Source organism: Balaenoptera borealis (genome assembly GCF_965194805.1).
Source record: "Balaenoptera borealis genome assembly, chromosome: 17".
NCBI classification, from domain to species: domain Eukaryota; kingdom Metazoa; phylum Chordata; class Mammalia; order Artiodactyla; family Balaenopteridae; genus Balaenoptera; species Balaenoptera borealis.
Genome location: NC_138876.1, coordinates 61,256,846 through 61,274,670, shown reverse-complemented (window position 1 = coordinate 61,274,670; position 17,825 = coordinate 61,256,846). Strand labels below are relative to the sequence as shown.

The window sequence follows — 17,825 nt, the reverse complement described above, 5'->3', positions numbered from 1 at the left end:
CATCACCCTTCTCCAAAAATCTAGTCACAGTATTTCCAGAGTGATCTTTCTGAAAATGAAACAAATTTTTCTTATAAAAATACCTGATTGTGTTATGAAACTTTTCTCTCTTCTAAGTTACCAGTTAAAATCCTTCAATGGATTCCCATCTTTCTTGGAGTAAAATCCCACATCCAAACTCTCTTTGTCCTTTTGGGCTGCTGTAAGATTATACTGCAGGTTGGGTGGCTCATAAACAACAGGAATTTTTTCCTCACAGTTCTGGAGGCTGCAAGTTCAAGAATAGGGTGCCAGTATGGTCAGATGAGGGCCCTCTTCTGAGTCACAGACTTCTCATTGTATCCTCACATGGCAGAAGAGCTTAGGGAGCTCTGTGGGGTCTCTTTTATAAGAGCACTAATACCATAATCATTTCCCAAAGGCCCCACCTACTAATACTATCACCTACGGAAATTAAGATTTCAACGTATGAATTTGGAGGGGAACACAAAGACTAGACCATAGCACTTACTATACATACATGGACCATTCATGATCTGGCTTCTACCACCCTCTCCATTGTCTTCTTTTCTTACACTCCAGTGAGCATTTCTTATACTGATTATGAATGGAATTCCTTTCTGGACTGATCCTTAACCATTCATTTTCTGGCAACCATGGATTTATCTTCTCTTTTCCTCAAAAATTCACCCTTCCTTCGTGTTACATATCCATTTCAATTGCCTTCTACAGGAAGCCCTACTGATATCCCCCATATACTACTGTCCACAGCATGAATTAAGGTCTTACTGTGTCTTCCTATAGCACTCTGTAATAATTTTTACGGTAACTACGGATTTTCTTATTTGAGTGTCACAATACATTGAATTCTAGGTGGCACGATAATGATTTTAGTAACAGTAACACTGGTGCCTAGTTTAACCCATGGCATACTACAGGTGTTCAATAACTGTTTGTTGAATGAGTGAATGAATGAATGAATGAATGGTCAATTTGAAATCTTAATCATGTTACTTTTCAAAAATCTGTTAAAAGATACCCACAGTTTTCCAGAAGATTAGGGACTTAGGATCTTAAACTTGATTTAATAGAGGAAATTTTTACTCATACATCATGCTTAAATACCTCAAAGTAAAAGCATTAACCCAGGAATTTAAGGTTATCCATTTGGACTTGCAAGCCAGTAATTAATATCTCCTGCCCCGACTGTATTAGATGGTTTCAATGCTCCACTCATATCTCCCCAGCACTCATCATTCCAGTATATGCTGATAGAATCATGCGATCACCTGCAATTATCCACCTTAGGGCAGGCCAAAAGTGTACAGGAGTTAATGTATCTGGGGGTAGCTTTCAACCAAAGACAGAGGGGACTGGAAGATAAGTACTTCAAGTTTCTCACCGATTCTTGGGATAACTCTGAGACATGTTCTATAGAGTTTCACAGAACTCCCCTGAAGTACTGGCAGCAGTTCCCTGCAGGAGTAATTTGTTCAGTAATGCACCTCTGTTGGCTTCCTTCCATGCCTCCAATTCTCAATTCCCACTCCACTTCTGAGTTTTCTGGAAGCACCTCCCAGATGAACAGTTTGCATTCAAATTATTGCCTCAGGTTCTGCTTCTAGGGGAATTCAGTTTTTAGCCTCCTCACAATCCAGTGCTCCTTACAGAGCCATCACTGGTACAAGCACCAAGGCATGGCACATTATCACTCCTCCTAAATCCTAATATTTTTAAACAGATAGGAAAGAGCATGACCTTGAAGAGAAAAATAGTTTATATGAGAATGGCCAATGGATAAAGGGAAGGAGAGACAGTGCCATTTGTTTTCCATTAATGATAGTGTGAAATTTATGGGCAGATGGTCTAACAGGTGTGACTATAATTTGAGAAGCCTGCTCCCTTGGTTACTCAGAAGACTGCTATTGTTATTATTATGGAACCACAACCTCATGACTTTATTGCTTCACTTGATGTAGCCTTTTCCTTTACGCTTAAATCTTTCTAAATCACTGAATTGCAGCCAATAGATTTATTTTCTCCCTGTGGCTCCATCACAAAAAAAGACACACATGTGCACACACACACACACACACACACACACACACACACACAGAGTTTTGTGTATGCCAGTGCTAGAAAAGACAAGCTCATGGTGCATGTATGCAAAGGATATTGTACATTACAGGTCTCTGTGAAATAGTCTTCTGCAGGTTCCTATGTTTATTTTATGAATAATTAACTTTAGTAAAGTTAATTTCCTGAAGATCTTGATGAAGACTGAAGAAAGGAAGTAAATTTTAAAGAAAAAGACTTAGAAACTTGCCCTTTTTGCCCTCTCTTTATGTCTTAATGAACAAAGGATAACTGGGCCTTTTTTGAAGTCTTTGCTTGAGTTGAAGACACAAAATGCAACCTGTACTCTTATCATAATATGTTCAGTTTATGAGTACACAAACTTATAAACTATGAATTTCCCTAAAGTTATTATACCATTTAGAAGATGTTTGCTTGGATATTTACTTAAAACGAAACAATTGAGGTCTATATGTCCAAATAATTTCCTTCTGTCTTGCTGTCTCCATTTCAGTTTCCTGAGCTTCTGGGAAGGCCTGGTTTCCCCAAAGGAACGATTTCTGGTAGAAGTCTGAAGGTCTGACCCAAGAAAAAAAATCCAGTATAGCCAATGAATTGAGGACAAGAAGGTTTCCAATCAGGTAGGAACATTTAACCTCATACATTACAATCACCTTAAGTAAGGTGTGCTGATAGCTGGATATGATTTAACTGCTTGGAAAAAGATGCATATATAACCTACCCCACAAGGAAGCTGTTCTCAATTCCCTTAGAGGTTGTGGTGTTTATCAGAGAGTGCCTTGGGGGAAAATGAATACAATAACAGTATGATGCTTTTTTTTTTCATTTTTAGCTCATTGTTGCCAAGTACACTTGGTGATCTAGTGCCTGTGGTTTAATTCCAGGAGGTTAGGCATGTGGAACAGCACATTAACCCTTTTTAGTATTTTCTCCCAAGACAAATCATTTTTATAGGTTGTCTCCATGATCTTCTAGTTGCTTATCAAAATTAAGCATCAAGTCTTCTAAGTGAGCAATAGCCCCAGTCAGTGTGAGGAAATCAGCTTGGTTCTTATTGGGGCACATCTTCTTGGTCTTGGCACCAAGTGAGTTCACATAGGGAGTTAGAAGGAGGAGAATGGGGCATGCGAAAGAGGAGTTCTGTGCTCTCATTTACCTATGCATTTTGAAACTCCACTAACAGTTTTATTTTCATTAGCAATTTGTGATAAAAACTTAGGGTAAAGGGAATAATGAAGCTGTCCCATTATATGGCAGGATAAAAGATAGTAGTGACATCAAAATCAGGGCCTGTCCATCTCATTTGCAGTTATATACTCAGTGTTTAGCATAGCATTTGACCCTTCACCAGTATTCAATAAGAAGAGGCGTGTTGAATGACTTAGGGATGAATGAATGAATGAAAAAAGTTAATATGGTAGAAAATGTGTTTTATCCTTATATTTTCTTGTGTGTTGACTTCTGTATTTCAAGACCCAGCACTGTAACTGACACATAGAATATAAGCAATAAAATTTGTTGAAAGAATGAATGAGTCCCCACAATTCTACGAATAATTTTAAGACCAACACAGACCCCATATTTGCCAAGATCTATGACAGAAGTATCCAGAGATGAAAGCCTGGATCTCAGCTAGTGGTAGAGCTGACAGAATTTATCTAGTTTTAATAATTTACAGCTCATCCCATTACATTTAGGCATAGTACCTACATGAGCCATACAATTAAATGTGGACTGAAAGAAAATGCACAACCTAGAAGTTGAGAATTATGTTTTATTTGGAGGACATACTGAGGACTTACGTCAGGAGACAACCTCTCAGATAGCTCTGAGGGACTGTTCTGAAGAGGTAAGGGAGGGCACAGGATATTTAGGGGTTCTTGCAAAAAAAAAAAAACAGGTAGTTGGAACATCAAAAGATTACTGTTAATTAAAGAAACTAGACATCTTAAGTTAATAAATTTAGCACTTTTCTGTATATGGTGAGATGCAAGAATCTGGTCTCATGGAAATCATTCCCTTGATATGCACTTTAATTATCTAGGACCAGTCTCCTGTTTTCTCCATCCTGAATCCCCTCAGGGTGCAGCTTTGGGGGTGGCTTCAGTGGCTGATGGCTTGATGGCTCTAAGGTCCTTTGTTACTGATATGGCAGGCTACATTCTTTGTCCACGTAAATGACTTGAATATGGATAGTAAATCTGTGGATTTGCAAAACGTAATTCTTGGAGCATTTTTATAAGGGCAAAGTTAAGGGCAATTTCAGAATCACTAGCAGCTAAAACTGCTATTTATACTTTTCCACAGGTAGGTAGTAATCTGCTGTTGCTATCTTCAGTATTCCCAAGGGATAACAAAAGCCATTTAATTCAAGAAGGAAATGTAAAATTTAGCACAATGCAGCTTCCACAAAACCAAACACACAAACACACACCCAGCTCTCGCAGATATGAAGTAATAATCTAAAATAGAATCCTGGAACTAATTGCAAAAGAAGAGCAAATGTACTCATATTGGATAATTTTATTCTTTTATTAATGTTTGATATATTTATGTATTTATTAGTAAAATTCAGAGTTGCTATATGGAGAAATAGCTTTGTACCAATATTGTCTTTGTATGTGTTTATCAATAATGTATGAGATTGCCTCCTCTGCTCCTTTTCCTTTATTCTCTTGCAGGCAGTAGATGTAGTTATCAGTTGTTTTTAAAATTTCTAGACAGCCAAAGGACTAGTATCACTTAAATAAAGAAGGCAAATTGTCCCAAAGTAGGAACAATTTTCCTTCATTATGGAACATAAAGTCCTCATATGAAGGGGGAAGAATTTCATAGCTAAAAGCTTTCAACTACAGAAGATTTATGAGTAACTGTGTATGTTGTTTCAAAGTGGACTCTCTATAATTAATGTCTAGGGGTTATCTTTGGTATATAATGGATTTTGATTTTTTAAATATTATTAGATAATATACAAAAGAATATATTTAATTGTATGTAAGTTATGAGAAATAATAAACTCCTGCAAACACACCACCAAAACTAAGAACTAGAATCAAAACTGCTGAGTCTTCTCTCTGTTCTCTACCCTGATCCCACCTTCCTGCTTTCACCAAAGAAATCACTCTGATCTTGGCTTTATGTTCAACATCCACATAATTTTTATCTGATTTTGCTTATTATTGAGATTTATAAAATTGATATCATACTTTAGTTCTGTGCTTGCTTTTTTTACTCAACATTATGTTTCTAAGGTTCATCCACTTTGCTTTAACTAGTGTTCATTCATTTGTACTACTGTATAATATTTTATTGTATAAATACAAGAAAATGTGTTTATTATTCTATTAATGATATTTGGGTTATTTTGGACCTATTACGGACAGTACTTCCATGAACATTTATTATAATGTTTCCCGGTACACATGTGCAAGATTTAACATAAGTAAAAGAGTAGACATACTAAGAGAAGAATTGCTGAGTTGTAGGGAATTCAAATATTCAACTTTAAAAAATAATGTCAAAATGTTTTCCAAAGTTATGGAATCAATTTTCAGTCCTTTTGCTCTATAGCTTCACCAGTTAGAATGGCCAGTCTAGTCTTTTGTTCCCTGTATTAGTCTGCTCAGGTTGCCCTAGCAAAATACCTCAGATTCAGTGGCTTAAAAAACAAGAGATTTATCTTCTCACAGTTCCGGAGGCTGGAAGTCCAGGATCAAGATGTTGGCAGTTTGGGGTCCTCCTGAGGCCTCTTTCCTTGACTTGCAGATGACCACTGCTTTCTTGTTATGTCCTCACATGGCCTCTTCTCTGTGTGTATGCATCCCTCGTATCTCTTCCTCTTCTTACAAGGACACCAGTCATATCAGTTAGGGCCCCACCATTATGACCTTATTTAACCATAATTATGTTTTTAAAGGCCCTGTCTCCAAACAGCCACATTGGGAGATGGGGCATCAACATACGAATTTTAGGGAACACAATTCAGTCCATAACAATTTTAATTTGTATTTCCCTAATTACCGATAGGTTGAGAATCCTTTCATTTGTTTAATAGTTGCCTATGTTTCCTATTCTGTGAAAGTCCAGAGAGTATCTTTTGTCCATTTTTCTACTGTTTACCTTTTTCTTACTTATTTCTATTGTTCTTTAAATACAAGCAAATAATCCTTGGTCAGCTATATATGACACAAATAAGTTATGTCATGCCTTCTCACTTTTTTAATGTTGTCTTGTGATAAATAGCAGCTCTCAATTTTAATGAAATCAAATTTATCTTTTAGCTTAGTGCCTTTTTGTTCTACTTAAAATGTCCTTCCCCAGTTTAATGCCACCCAGATATAATAGATTTTCTTTTGAAAGTTCTAGTGTATCTTTGTTTTATATTCAAGCCATTAATGCACTTACAATCGACTTGTCTGTATTATCCAATGTCTTTGTTTTCTTATGAATAATTAAGTTTTCCAGGACCACTTTGGAATGAATGGATTTTTTAGGTGTGTCTGAGCTGTTCTTGACCATTCACATAAATTTCAGAATTGGCAATCCTGTAAAACCTCTATTAAGTATTTTTATTGTAATTGTATTGTATGTATAAATTAAGTTGGGGAAAATTTACATCATTATGATGAGTCTTTTCTATCCATAAACAAGATGTATCTCTCCATTTATTTAAGACTTCTTTAATATCTTTCAGTAAGGTTTTATTTTCTCCATAAATGTCTTGCACATCTTTATTTAGATTTATTCCTAGGTAGTTTTTTTTTTTCCATTTTAAATAATTTTTAAGCTCTCTCTTTGTTCCTGGATTATAGAAATCCAATAGTTTTTTGCATCTTGAGCTTATATCTAGCCATCTTGCTAATATTGTTTATTAGTAAGAGAGAGGATTTTCTTAGCAAAGAGGAATAAATGTAAAATTAAATAAAAATGTTATGGTTCAGCTCTGGTCAATAGAACGTTCCATGATAATGGAAATGTTCTTAGTGCTGTCAAAAATTATAGCCATTAGTCACATGTGTTTTTAAATTTTTAAAAGTAAATTCAATAAAATTCAATAAAATTAAAATTTCAGTTCCTAAGTCAAACTTGCCCACATTTCAAGTATTTAATAGCCACTTGTGACTAATGGACACTATACTGGACACTGTAGCTCTAGACTATTAGACTGTGAAGCCATGCCGTCCCGGGATTTTATCTTTGTCAGTGGCATAGTGAGATCTTTCATGTGACAGTTATTCTGTTATTAAAAAGAGAAGTTACTTAACCTAGTCATCCCTAACTTTGTGAAACAATCCAACATAGCTTTCACCATCCAGGAATTTCTTGAATCATATTTATGTTTCTAAACTATTTCTTGCATCAAGTGTTCACTTTGTAGCAAGTTCATTGTCCTAAAATGGCACATACCAAAGTATCAAGAGGTTCCCTTATTCCTGAAAAGCTGTGATTGGATGAAGAAGACCTTGTTACCCTGCCTATATGATTTTTATCATAATCAGATGTTAATCTGTATCAGTCTCCATATTCAAAATTCACCTTCAAAATTATATGTTATTCACATGATGGTTGTCTTTATTTCATTTAGCTAGTATCATGACCTTATAAATGCAGTTTGGGTCATTTTCTCCTAAAATCTCATATTTATCCGTGTGAAAATACATCTCCTACTTCTTTGCCCTCTTATAAACTCTTCCTGTAATTTAATCCTCATGAGCTTTATTTTCCCTAATTTTAATTACTGAATATTTTGTAAAACATTTAAGAGATCACTGGTACGCTCTTTTTTTCAATCATCTATGCATTTAAACAGTGTGTTGCAATAAGAAATAGTACTGTTAATCAGAAGACCAGAGTCCTAGTTTTACCCATAAAAATGAACTATATGTGCATTTAAATAAGGTTTATATAAGGTTATATAAGGTTTATTCTGATTCTAAAATTGTCATGATTATTTAGAAAATTATGTTTGAAATATGACATTATTCAAAACCAATAAAGGTTTGAAATCTATTAAAAATCTACAAAGAATTCAAGTATTTCACCTTTTCCCCTGATTTGATATTAAACTGTAATCCTTCATCTTTCACTTACAGCATGCTGTAGCTGCTATTGACACAAAGACAAAATATAATGTCTAAATATTGTGTACTTGTTTTTTAAACGAATACTTTTGTTTAAAATTGTCTTTTACATAAATTCTTGATTCCCTTTTCACAACTTTTCCATTCCCCATGCTACTGCAATCAATCACTCGTGATAGAAAATTATTCTCTTTTCTGTTTGCTAAAGCTCTTTTTAAAATACCGAGTTTCAAATTATCATCAATTCAAGAAACTTTGGAAAATGAACTTCATAATTTCCAGAATGAATATTTTGTTTCACTGGCTACCAGGACACCATCCTCTCCTAGATTTCTCCCCTCCTCACTCACCATTCCTTGGCAGTCTCCCTTGGTGATGCCTCCCATCCCTCAACGTCTGTTAGAATGCCCTAATGCTCATTCCTGGCCCCCTTCACTCTCCATCTACCCTCACCTAACCTCCAGACTCCTAATTCCAATTTCCCACTAAATATCTCCAATCTATGCATAATAGACATTTCAAACTTAGCAAATAAAACTAAATATTTTGCTTTGATCCATCCATTGCACTCCAGTTTTTCCTGGTTCCATAACTCATCCAGTTGCTCAGGCCAAAAATGTTAGATTCATCCTTAAACTCTCACTTTCCCACAATTCCTATGTCCAGTCCATCAGAAATTCTTGCCAGCTCTAACACTTGAAAATACATTCTGAATCCACCTACCTCTCACCTTACCCTTGCCATCTTTACTTACTCCAAGACATCATTGCTTGCCTCATGTAATGCAATAGGCAGCCTCTTCCACAACCTCCTTGCTGCTTCCCCTCTTGCCCCAATCCTTATAGTCTATAACCAATACAATAGCCAGAATAATCAAAAAAAAAAAAACCCATAAATCATATCACATTATTTCGCAAAACCCGTTGCCATCACTCTTAGAATAAAAATTAAACTTTTTACCTGTCCTACTTGCTTTATTCAATGTTTCTTCTGCCCGACTCTCCAAACTCGTTTACTACTATTATTCTCTCACACACACATCCAGATTTTCTTTCTGCAGTGGCTTTCCCAACATCAGGGCCTTTGCACTTGCTATTCCCTAAAACCTGGAAGATTTTAAAAATCTGTAAGATTCCTCCAAGCAAGATCTTAGAAGGTATTTACATTTCATTTTGTAGAGACATTTGGTAGAAGACATTTTTGCAAAAGATAGATACATTTTACTTTGGCGGCTATTCACACATCTAGCAATTTCCAAGTTGGTTAAATAACAAATGTGAATTAATGAAGCTAAAATAAAAGAACTGTAGTTGGTGAGACCTATGTGTTTTAAACCGTGAACTTTGAGGAATTGTAGACATGCAAACTACACCATGGCTTCAGTGTTAATGTGTGAGAATTAGCTAAGGTATTTTCCAAATACTTATTACTCTCTAAAGAGCTTCTGAGCAGGAAATCAAAACAGGGCCTGTGGACCTGAATTTTATCAAGTACCTCAGTTGATTCTGTTGCAAATGGTTTTCAGTCAGCCCTTTGAGAGACACCAAGCTGGGGTATTTGCCCAGATATGATTACCAATGGTCATTCAAGTCACCAATGAGATACAATCGAGAATCAACAAATGACTGAAAAGAGTGACAAAAGAAGAAGAGGATCCAGTAAGGACCAGTAGAGACGCTATCTCAAGCACTCTTGGCTAGGAGTTATACAAATCCATTCATATAAATGGACTGATAGTTAACAGCCAAATGGCACTGCATATTTTTTTAAGTTGCTGAGTATTAAAGTGTATGGCTAAGCATCATAAGTTTTGTTAAATTATATTTTGGTTACTATAAAAGTAGGTGTACATTGTGTGTCATAGGTGTAGGGATATAGGTGTGTAAATACATGTTGTCGTTTCAGTTCTTCAGCTGATACTTCATAATGTCTTTGTAACTTCTAAATGAAGGACCTCTTCAAATATTGTTTAGGAAAAAAAGATATCTGTTCATCCCTGTCCACCTCCCTTTCTTCATCCCCTTCCTTGTCCCTTCCCTTCTTTTTTTTTTTTTTTTTTATATCTTTATTGGAGTATAATTGCTTTACAGTGTTGTGATCTCTTCCCTTCTTGAACAAATTAGTCCATTAAGTGAGGTAAAATAACCCTTTGTCAGCATGGAGGAGGTGGGCATTCAAGGAACCACATGACTTGGCATTGGGTCTCAGAGTCTGAGAAAGGGGAGAGGATGTCTGCATAAGGGAGCCTGGAGTTGACTGCTGAAGTCTGATTCGTGTGAAAGGGCATCCACATGAGGAAGTGGCCTTGGCAACCACTCTGTACAGATAGTCATAACCCGTGCCAGGTGGAGAAAATGTGTGGGATGGGAAAGTGGCAGCTACAAGAATTTACTTAAATACAGGAAGATTGATCAAATAAGTAAGGATATTAAGGATATGGTAATCAGTGTTTTTTTAATATCTGTGGAGGGAGTTAAAATATGAAAAGGGCAATGAAATGACTGAAAGGGTGTTGAAAGGGAATGGAGGATGTTAATGTGAACACATGATTTTCAATATAGAGACATTATAGAACTAAACATAGACAATATGTATGCATACGTTTATGAATACGTGTAAATGGTTATGAATATGTGCTTTCATATGTGTGTATGTATATATGTACATAAATCCCCTAGCTCTGCCTATTGAGAGTACCTGGGACCACTACTTCCCAAGAGCAATGAATACACCTAGTGTCCAGATCTTGGTTTCTAAATACAGCTCTCCAACTGAAGGAACTAAAGCTCTTTGGAGAAATGGCTGATTCTAGAGCTACTACAGGGAAAATATAAGATGACCCTAGAACATATTATTGTTTCAAGAAGTAAGGGATCAGCCATAAAAAGAAACGAAATTGAGTTATTTGTAGTGAGGTGGATGGACCTAGAGTCTGTCATACAGAGTGAAGTAAGTCAGAAAGAGAAAAAAAAATACCGTATGCTAACACATATATATGGAATCTAAAGAAAAAAAAAATGGTTCTGAAGAACCTAGGGGCAAGACAGGAATAAAGACGCAGATGTAGAGAATGGACTTGAGGACATGGGGAGGGGGAAGGGTAAGCTGGGACGGTGTAAGAGAGTGGCATGGACATATATACACTACCAAATATAAAACCGATAGTTAGTGGGAAGCAGCCGCATAGCACAGGGAGATCAGCTCGGTGCTTTGTGACCTCCTAGAGGGGTGGGGTAGGGAGGGTGGGAGGGAGGGAGATGCAAGAGGGAGGAGATATGGGGGTGTATGCATATGTATAGCTGATTCACTTTGTTATAAAGCAGAAACTAACACACCATTGTAAAGCAATTATACTCCAATAAAGATGTTAAAAAAAAAAAAAAAAGAAGAAGGGAGATATCAAAGAATAATTGGGAAACATCAAAGGATATAGAAGCCAAACTGAAGGGGTTTCCACTGGACAAATCTTGAACAATCTAAGCCTCAAAATAAATAATGGTAGAAACATATTATAGTCAATTGAATAAAATAGGAGTCTATGAGTTCATACTGATTTAAATAATTAAATTGAATAAATTATGTTTGATGAGGAACAGGATATTTACATAATTACAAAGTGCCTTACCACAAAAATTATTAATAATGAAGGAGAAAAACATAACTTTACAATGGAGATGACTGGGTGATAAACCTTAATCAAATGAGTAAAATAATATTCCAGTAAGGTTACAAGTTAAAAGTTTGCCGAAATTGTTTGATAGGAAGCAGTGAGAAGAACAGAGCTTCACCACTGTGTTAATCCTGCCAACTACACATATCCTGAATAATCATGAGACAAATACAAACAGCTAAATCCTACAAAATAACTGATCCATATTCTTTAAAATTTTCTAGTTCATGAAATTCAAGGGAAGTCTGAGAAAATTTTCCAGATTAAAAAACTAAAGAGACAGGACAACTAAATGCAACATATGACGCTGGGCTGATTCTTTTATTATGAAGGACATGATTGGGATAATTGACAAAACTTGAAAGGGGTCTGAGGATTAGTAGCACTGTAGTAATGCGTCAGTGTTAATTTCCTGATTTTCCTGATTATATTTGGATATATGTTTGTAGGAAATACTAGAGGATTTGGGGGAGACATTGCATTGTGTTGGCAACTACTCTCAAATGGTTTGGGAAATAAATTATTTTTATTGTCATTTCAACCTTTCTTTAATTTTTGAGATCATTCAAAAAAGGCAAAGAAAGAGGAGAAGACCCATGAGTCAGGTAATCCTCCTTTTCCTGGCGACTCACATAGTTAAAAGCTCAGTTTACAATGGTGGTCAGCTTTTCAGTCTATTTGTGCTAATTTGTTACTAACAACATAGCATCTTATTTTCTATTTGAGGTTTTTGGATTTTTCCTAATTATGCTTTTGCTTTTTACTCTATCAAATGTCTATGAATTTGATAAAGTCCTCGGTATTAAAACAAAATCAGTAAGATTCATAAAAATAAAAATCAGTTCTTGGAGAAATTTATAAATTTCTACCTGCATTCAAATTGGAGTAAGTTGGCAAGAAATTTATAAGGGAAAATACTATAAGGAGCACTCCCATTCAGAAACTCAAAATGGTTGCATGTGTTTATCCTGTAAGAGGTCTGTGATGAAACAGCAGGATGAAGGCTCTATGTCCAAACTTAAATGCAATCTTTTAAATCACCTTTCATGTCAGGCCATGTAAGAACTGGGTAATTCAATAAGTAAATTAAAACAATTCTTATTTTCAATAATTTCTTAGGTCAACACTTAGAATAATGAAAAACGTATCTTTAACTCCAAGAAATCTGGATAGTTATTAGTTAAAGCAAATGTGTTGTCCTACTGGCCTACACCTGGTTATAAACAGCAGTATGACTTCAGAAAACCCTGGACACTGAGTGGACTTTCTAAATATAGCTTTTTCTTTCTATAAAGATGTTTTACAAGAATGCTATCTTTTGTGAAAATGTGGCCTTTATAAAGGGTACACAGACACTAAGGTCTGTGACTTTTAGACCTAGAAAAGATTTGAAATATTTTCTTAGCCTGGGAATCCACATTTTAGAGGCATAGAAAGAGAAACCCAATGAAATTAAATATTTTGCCCACCATCAAATGGCAAACAAGTAATAACGACAGCACTCAAGACTCTGTCTTCTAAATCCATTGAATGCAGCATAAAAAGATTGCAATAACTGCTTATTTTCATTGTCCTCAACACCACATTCCTTCTGTGCCTTATCCCTCTTCTTTTAAGAGGGATGACAACGTTATCTGCAAACTTTATCTATAACTAATTTTTTTTTAATTTTGCTGTTTTGTAACTCATTTTTGAAAAATTCTGTTTCTATGTTGAAAATGTATAAGGACATTTACCTTCTTTCTTGAAACACCTCTGCCTGCATTTATCACATTTTATTGTTGAACTATTGTGTAGCAATAAGTACGAAAGCACATCTAGTAGAGGAGATAATGTCAGAGGCAACAAGGTGTGTGTATGGGGGGGGCGGGGTTAGAGTTGACATACCTTAAAGGGAGATGAGGAGAGAGGGAAGAGAATAGAAATTTTATTTATTTGAAAAAATATGATGGCAAGTTAGACAATGTTTGGCTAAACTTAATACAATATAGCTTTCTTTAACTTAAATTTCAGGTTAACTTCCACTCTTTACATTGCCACAGACTAGGGAATAAACAAAGCAAAAAGATTTTTGTGTACCACCATTTTGTGTTAATTTCATAAAGATTTCTACAAGACTTTTTAAAAATAAATTGAAAAACGAAAGTCTTGTCTTTAGCTTATTTTCCCTGCATGCTTGCACTTTAATAAGTTGATAAATGATATTTAAACTCAATAGTTATGATTAATTCTGTCCCACAATTTTTAAAAGCACTGGGGATTGTGTGCGCATGCATGCGTGCACCTTTACAACCAGTAAAATAAAGTTCTTGATCAAAAAATTATTATCATTTAGACTATTGAATAAAATCAGATATGATAGAGGGGCCAGCTGTTGGTAGGTTTAAAAGTCACCCTAGGTGATCAATTCATGCAGCAGTGTTGCAGGTCTCTCTTTAGATGAAGCACTTAGAAGTATAACCAAGCATGGCTCTTATTTCATATCTGAGACCTGTTTTATTTAGAGTTCTTTGGCAAGTGCTTGCTCTATGTGTTTTTATAGTCTTTGGTTGTGCTATAAAAATATCAAAATTATGAATTAACAGATATGCAAAAGTGAAATCCTAGAAGATAGGATAAACATAAAGTCCTCTAATTATCACTCAAATAAGTTTCATTGACACAGAACTGGGAATCAGATAAAAACATTAATAATTCATAATGCTGAAATTAAAATCTTCTAGTTACAGTACAAAAGAAATCCTAATTTGTACCACAAGGTAATGAATTCAGTACTTTTCATTTGTTAAATATTTGCTTATTACCCTGCACCGTGTATATAACACTGTTCCAAAATTTGGAGGACAAACAGGAAAAACAGAAACTCTCTACCCTCAAGTTGTTTATACTGCAGTCAGTGAAATTTCTCTACTTTGAGATCTTTTAATTCCTCAGTTCATTGTAACATCTTCTTCAGATGAATTATTTTTTATTTGTTAAAACCAATGTTTAGCACTTTTAAATAGTTTCTTCAATGTTCCTGACAGTGAAATAGAGTCATAAAGCTAATTTCCAATACTAATTATAGAGTTGATAGGAGAAATGCTCAAGATTGATAGTAAAGTGATTTCGATAATCTACAAAATGTTGTGAGGTTTCCCAGATAACAACTTGTCTCCCAGACAAAAATGCACTTATTATTTATATTCCAAGCTTATAAAAATTTTTGTATTTTAATCATATAGAGATTTTACAACATCTTTTAATTCACATTTTAAGATATTTTGTTCAGTAGATTATCTCATTTTAAACTATTGATTTATATATACATACTATGTAAATATTAGTATATATTTCTCAATGGCTAGATTAGTGCTTTCTTAACTACTTAAATTTGTTTAATTCATATTGTTGTTCTTCAGCATTTCTTTTACTCACTGGAGCCTATCCTACTGACTTCAAAAAGCCTGAAAAATCTGAAAATCCCATTTAAAGTAACTGTATGGAAAATCTTTAAAAAAACATATAATAATGGTAGACAAGAAGAGTATTTCACATTGTGCTGAAGATCATTCCATTAATAAAGAGATTAATCAATAATGCTAACATTCAGACATATAATAAAAATGAAAAACATTAATCATAATACTGAGCAATGACACTTTCAATAAAGGGAGATATTAAATATTGTATAGGAAACTAGTATCTGCAAAGCAGATAAGTTGGCAATGATTATACATATATTTAAAGTATGTTGAAGCAGTCATAGACAGTTTTTCTTTTTGGCTGAAAAGAGGCATATTGAAGTGTTTAAGCACTACTTCAACTGGAATAGATATTTAGACACTCTACAGAAAACACATGATTGCAGAAGAGCAGATATTAGCAGGTGTGTGAATGTGTATGTCTTTAATTAATGCATTTTCATTCATTCAAAAAGGGGAAGAATGCCAAATTTACTTTAAAGGTGGCATTGTGTTATGTTAAAGTTCCATTCTTAGACTTTTGCTGCTGTTGCTGTTCCTTTAGTATTCACCAAAGAGTACTGTCCAAGTTAGAAATCTAGAAGCAATCCTAGGATTCTCATTATAGGGTCCCCTACCTTCATGCTCCCCACTCAATAAGTAACAAATTCTTGGCTCTCCTACATAGGAAAGCTCTCTCCAATGTACGCCTGCTCTGTCACTCTCCAGGTCCAGCATCTCTGCCTCAGCCTCCCACTGAAGTCACTTCTAGTTCATTCTGTGCAGGGCCATTTTTAAACCTTCCTCAGTCCTAGGCAATTGCCCTTTTAGAAGCTTTACCCTAAATGTTATCAAATGCATTAAAATGTGCCCAAGTCACATATCCAATATAATTTATAGATAACTATATGAAAGCTGAGTAACATTGCTGTTGTAGTAATATTAGTTGAAAATATTAATTACACAAGTTTTTAATCTCAATTTTGCAGATTTTTTTTCATATTCTGGAGCCATATTTTTCAGGTGTCAAACAATTTTCTAAGTCCCTCTCAAACTCCTATTCCCTAGTGAGTGTGCTTTTACTGTCACAGGGTTGAACAGCCCAGACAGCAAGATGTCTGAAGATGAAGACCATCACATGGATGAGTAAATCAGATATGTGGAAGTTGGAATGCAAAGTGTTTGTAAAAAAAAATATACAAATCAAGGAAGAAATTGCAGTGTCAATTAATATGATGTATATCAGATGATAGTATTAAAAAGCCAGGTTCTGCAGGGATGTCAATAAAATATCACCCTACACAGTAATGTCTCAACACCACAGTATGTGAACTGCTTACATATTTAAAAAAAAAAAAAAATAGGGATGGCAAACCATCAACAAAAAATTAAGTACAGTATGTTCCAAAATGAATGTTGGAAAATGGCAGCTGGTTTTGTAAGTGGTTAAATCACCTATCAGTTTCATGACAATATTTCTAAACCTTTAATATTCCATCTTTAAAACTGAGATAATGAACATTCCTCTTTGATAAATTTGTTGATGAATTTAAACTATACAATTCACATAAACTTCTTAGTGTTGTATCTGGCAAATACTTGATATTTTTGTTATTATTGATAAATAATTAGTAAACAATAGCTGTTTTGTTATTATGGTCATTATTACAACTTAGAACAGACCAGAAAATATTACTGAGATTGATTTGATCTTTCATTGTGCTTTTAAAGACGGAAAAGTTAATAATGAGTTATTTTGAGAAGAAATGTGTCGATGTTCTAATGTCCTTGCAAAAACTAAATATTTATTGGATGTAGAAAAAATAGTCTTAGTTTAATGAGAAGGTATAGATTTTAAAAGTATCTTTCCTCCTTGGACTCAATAGAGAGCCAGAAAAGATTAAACAAAGGATTTAGAAAGTATAATATAATAAAGAACAGCACCAGCTCTCGATTCTTAATGCTTTTGTGGTTTTGATGTGAATAACCCCAGGTCCCCATTCTGACATCAGTACTACCACTCACTGTGTAAGACATGTTCAAGTTGATTAACCTCTCTCTGCTTTAGTTTCTTCATCTGTAATGTGCAAGTAATATTATTTGTCAGTTGCCAACCAGTAGTACTTCTTCAGCTAATTGACTGTCTCAGCAGGGATGCTGCAAAGATTAGCTAATAAGTGATTTATAAACCTTTTGAAATATTAAATAAATGATGTAAAAAGCCTTAACAAAAGAAGGACAGAACAAATCATTCCATGCATTAATTCGCTACTTTAGTCATATATATTTTATAAAAAACTTAAAGAGAGGTAACCTTCCATAAAGTGAAAATAGGATAGATTACTTGGAATTCTACAGTGCTTTTTGTTGCTGTTATTTTTAAAAAATCTTCTGTCATAATTAAGAATACACAGAAGAAAAAGTGTATTAGAGGAAATGATTACAGTTCATCTCTTTATATTGATGATAAGTATTATGAGACAGGAAAATGAAATGAATAAGAATAAAGAAACATGCTTTCTGAGCTATCAATAC

General features: G+C 34.6%; 1 protein-coding gene across 4 annotated transcripts in view; it reads left to right on the top strand.

Annotated features, from left to right (window-relative positions):
- The window catches only part of PKIA (cAMP-dependent protein kinase inhibitor alpha), a 95,782-nt gene that overhangs the window by 59,342 nt on the left and 18,615 nt on the right, over positions 1-17,825 (top strand). For 2 of the 4 annotated variants that reach the window (XM_082363662.1, XM_082363661.1), the window contains one exon: positions 2,591-2,717. The exons of the other annotated variants lie outside the window; for them this stretch is intronic. The gene's annotated coding sequence lies outside the window, so the exon portion shown is untranslated. The remainder of the gene's footprint in view (positions 1-2,590; positions 2,718-17,825) is intronic. 4 annotated transcript variants of the gene reach the window in all.